The 4,730-nt window shown below is 40.7% G+C and overlaps 1 pseudogene; it reads left to right on the top strand.

Moving 5' to 3' along the window:
* The first annotated feature begins 3,951 nt into the window (after positions 1-3,951).
* Positions 3,952-4,359, top strand: LOC103274777 (annotated as a pseudogene).
* Positions 4,360-4,730: the final 371 nt, after the last annotated feature.

The raw sequence follows: 4,730 nt of genomic DNA, 5'->3' as shown, positions 1-4,730 counted from the left end.
TGCCTCCTCTCTCTGATTGCTCTAGCCAGGACTTCCAATACTATGTTGAACAGGAGGGGAGAGAGTGAGCATCCTTGTCTAGTTCCAGTTTTCAGGGGAATTGGTTCCAATTTTTGTCCATTTAGGAGTACGCTGGCTGTGAGTTTCTCGTAGATGACTTTTACTATTTTGAGGTATGTTCCCCGTATGCCTAGATGTTCAAGGGTTTTTATCAAGAAGGGGTGCTGGATTTTATCAAAAGCTTGTTCTGCATCTAGTGATATGATCATGTGGTTTTTGTTTTGACAGATGTATTAATTACATTTATGGTTTTACGAATGTTCAACCAGCCTTGCATGCCAGGAGTGAAGCCTACTTGGTCATGGTGGATGATTTTTGAGATGTATTGCTGAATCTGGTTTGCTAGGATCTTGTTGAGAATTTTAGCATCTATGTTCATCAAAGATATTGGCCTGTAGTTCTCTTTCTTTGTTGGATCTTTACCTGGCTTGGGTATCAATGTGATGTTGACTTCGTAAAAGATTTGGGGAGAGTTCCATCTTTTTCAATCGCCTGGAATACCTTCAGTAGGATTGGTATCAGCTCCTCCTTGAATGTCTTGTAGAATTCTGCTGGAAAGCCATCTGGACCAGGGCTTTTTTTTGTAGGTAGTTTTCTTATTACGTAGTCGATTTCCTTGATTGTTATGGTCTATTTAGGGTCTCAATTTCTTCTTGTTCCAACCTAGGTAGGTTGTGTGATGTCAGAAAGTCCTCCATTTCCTTAAGGTTTTCAAGTTTGTTCCCATACAAGTGTACGTAGTAGTCTCTAATGATCTTTTGTATTTCTTCAGGGTCAGATGTGACTTCATCTTTTGTGTTTCTGATTATGCTTATTTGGTTTTTTCCACCTTTTTTCTTGGTCAATTTAGCTAGGGGACCATCAATCTTGTTTACACTTTCAAGAACCAGCTTTTTGTTTCATTGATTTTTTGAATTATCTTTTTGTCTTCTATGTCCTGTATTTGGGCTTTTATTTTGGTGATCTGGATTCTTCTGCTGAAATTAGGGTTTTTGTGGTCTTGCTTTTCCAGCTTCTTAGGTGGCTTGTTAGGTTGTGAATTTCTGTTCCTTCCATTTTCTTCATGTGTGTTTGTAGGGATATAAATTCCCCTCTTACTACAGCTTTCAGGGCATCCCAGAGATTCTGGTAAGACGTTTCTTCATTTTCATTTGTTTCCAGGTATCTTTTGATCCCTGTTTTGATTTCGTTGTTGACCCAAGAGTTGTTTAGCATCATGCTGTTTAGTGTCCATGTCTTTGTGGGTTTTGGGGGGACTTTGTTGGTGTCAATGTTTATTTTTATTCCACTGTGGTCCAAGAAGGTGTTTGGTACAATTTCGGTCCTTTTAAATTTGCTTATGCTTGATTTATGGCCAAATATGTGGTCGATCTTAGAATATGTTCCATGTGGTGATGAGTAGAATGTGTATTCTGTGGTCTTTGGATGGAGTGTTCTGTAGGTATCAATTAAGTCCATTTGGTCCAAAGTCACATTGAGGTTCCGGATCTCCTTGCTGATTTTTTGTCCTAATGATCTGTCTAGGTTTGTGAGTGGGGTATTAAAGTCCCCAGTTATGATAGTGGTAGAGTCAATATCTTTCTTTAGTTTTCCAAGAAGTTGCTTTATGAAAGTTGGCGCACCTATGTTGGGTGCATATATGTTTAGGATAGATATTTCTTGTTGATGGATTGAGCCTTTTATCATTATGTAGTGGCCTTCTGCATCTTTTTTGATTTTTAATAGCTTGAAGGGTATTTTGTCTGAAATTAAGATCACTACTCCTCCTTTCTGTTTCTCTTTCTGCCTCAGGAAGCCCAATTATTCTTAGGTTCAGTCTCTTGAAGTGATCATTCATGTCTTGCAGGTTTTGTTCTGTCTTTTTGAGCTTCTTTTCTATGCTTTTGACAGTTTGGGTTAGCTCTGTGTTTTGGTCTTCGAGCTCTGAGATTCTTTCTTTGGCTTGGCTGATTCTGCTTTCCATGCTTATTAGTCTGTTGTTCATTTCCATCACAGTATTCTTTACTGCTGTCATTTCTTACAACAGCTCCTTCCTATTTTCTTCTTGTCTCTCCTCAATTTTTAAAATTCTCTCCATTAATGTCTTGATGTCTGGGTTTGTTGCATGTAACCAGTCATTCTGGGGACTCTTCATTGTCTGTGTTCCAGAATCTGTTTTCTCAGTGTCTGATTTCCCAGAGCTCTGTGTAGGACCTATATTCTTCTTTTGGTTTTTCTTCATTTGTGCGGTTTTTTCCCCCTCTTTACTTTTTCCTTCCCTCCATGTCACCATCTTTTTTAATTCTGTTATTCAGGGGTCAAGGATTGGTTTTACTTCTGTTTGTTCAAACTCCTATTCTTTATGTATGTCCTCTTACTTTGTTCAATTCTGAAGTTGCACTGTAGGTTGGAGGTGGTCCTTTTTGCAGTTTTGAGATGTATTTAAGGGGAGAGCTGTGATTCAAAATCTGTCTGCAGGTCCTGGTATTCGCTGACAGGCGTGTGGATAAAGTGGAACCCACTTCCCACTGCCTTGGAATCTGTCCGTGCAGTGGGGCTGTAGGTTTACTCCCTGAAATAAAATGTGATTAGCAGAGGGGAGAGAATAGAGCAGATAGTGGGTTGAAGAGGGGAGTGGAGAGATAGAGGAGTAAGGGGGGAAACAAACGAGTGTGCCAACAAATAGAGAGAGAGGCCTATACTGAAACAGATAAAAACAATAGACCACAGCTACAGTCGGATCAACTCTCATACAAACAAAAATAAAACACATAGTGATGCTAATATACAAGCCATCTTGCCGCGTCCCTCCGAGTGCCACTTTTAAGGACTCTAAAGATACAGGGTGATTCCTACTACGTCCTTATTAAACTAGCTTATTTGGCTTATGAAAAAGACAAATGAATCTTGAAGAATGATAGTATATTATCCCAAACTTATCCAGCTGATGACACCAACCACAGAAGCTGTTCCAGATGTGGTTTCATCACTTTAGCAAATCAACATATCCCCTGGTAACTGGTATGCAGCTACTGATGTGACAAATACCTTTTTCTTCACATCTGTTAGAAAAGGCCACCAGAAATAGTTTGTTTCAGCTGGCCAGCAATACACCTTCACTGCCCTGTCTCAGAAGTACATCAACTCTTCAACCCTATGTCACCATTTGTCTTCAGGGACCTTGATCCCATTTCCCTTTTATAAGATATCACACTGGTCCATTGTTTTGATGACATTACTCTACTTGGATCTGGTGAGCAAGAAGTAGAAGCTACTCTCAACTTAATGGTAAAAAATTTTGCATGTCAATGGTAGGAAATAAATCTGAAAAAAATTCAGAGGTCTCTCACCTTAGCAAAATGTCTAGATATCCCTTTAAGGTGAAGGACCATTTCTGGACCTTCCTACAACCCAAAATGAGACAGAGCACCAACTAGGACTCTTTGGTTTTTGAAGACAACATATTCCTCATTTGGGTGTGCTACTACAGCCATTTACTTAGTGACTAAAGAGCTGCTAGAAATGTCAGTGGAAATTTGAAGCCTTTGGCAGGTCCCTATAGGTGAATCTCAGTACAGAATCTTCATAGCAAAGCCCTGCCACTCTCTATGTATGACTACTCTCCTTTCGAGAAACAGCACGTGGCTTGTTACTACATCTTAGTAGAGACAAAATGCTTAACCATGCACCACCAAGTTAATTGTGACCTAACTGTCAATTATGAACTGGGTATTGTCTGGCCCACAAAGCCACAAAATTGGTCAGGCACAGCAGTATTCTATCATCAAATGAAAGTGGTTATATGGACCTTCCCCTCTCTTCCTCGGTGCCACCTACAAAGTTGGCAGCCATCTCCTACCTGGCAGTGTGCAAGCATTCAGACTTCAGTGTCATCTCCATTTTACAGACATCATGACTGCTCTCAGACCCCTGATGAGGCCCAAGATTGTCAACAAGAGGACCAAGAAGTTCATCTGGCACCAGTCAGACTAATATGTCAAGATTAAGCATAACTGGTGTAAACCCAGGTATATTGACAGCAGAGTGCATAGAAAATTCAAGGGCCAGATCTTGATGCCCAGCATTGGCTATGGGAGTAACAAGAAAACAAAGCACATGTTGCCCAGTGGCTTCTGGAAGTTTCTGGTCCACGGTGTCAAGGAGCTGGAAGTGCTGCTCATGTGCCACAAATCTTACTGTGCTGAGATTGCTCACAACGTTTCCTCCAAGAACCGCAAAGCTATTGTGGAAAGAGCAGCTCAGCTGGCCTTCAGAATCGCCCATCTTAATGCCAGCCTGCGCAGTGAAGAAAATGAATAGACAGCTCCTGTGCACGTTTTGTGTTTAAATAAAACCATAAAAACTGTCCTCCCTCCCAAAATGAAGTTGTATATATGAGATCAATTTTGGGCAGGATCTGAAGACACAAGTAAATTACATGAGGAAGTGGCCCAAATATTCATAACTCCCACTTTGGCCACATTATCTTTTTTCTTCCAGTTCACACCTGTGGCCTCAGGTGGAGTTCCCTACAATCAGTTGACTGAGTAAGAGTAAACCTGGGCCTGGTTTACAGGTGGATCTGAGTAATACATAGGCAGCACTTGAAAGTGGACCATTGCAATACTACAGTCTCTTTTGGAGACATCCCTGAAGAATAGTGCTAAAGGTAAATCCTTCCATGGGGCAAA

The sequence above is a fragment of the Carlito syrichta genome, unplaced genomic scaffold (assembly GCF_000164805.1).
Source record: "Carlito syrichta isolate Samal-C Ts95f unplaced genomic scaffold, Tarsius_syrichta-2.0.1 Scaffold314876, whole genome shotgun sequence".
NCBI classification, from domain to species: domain Eukaryota; kingdom Metazoa; phylum Chordata; class Mammalia; order Primates; family Tarsiidae; genus Carlito; species Carlito syrichta.
The sequence above is the reverse complement of the archived record's forward strand: the minus strand, read 5'-3'. Positions and strand labels throughout refer to the sequence as shown.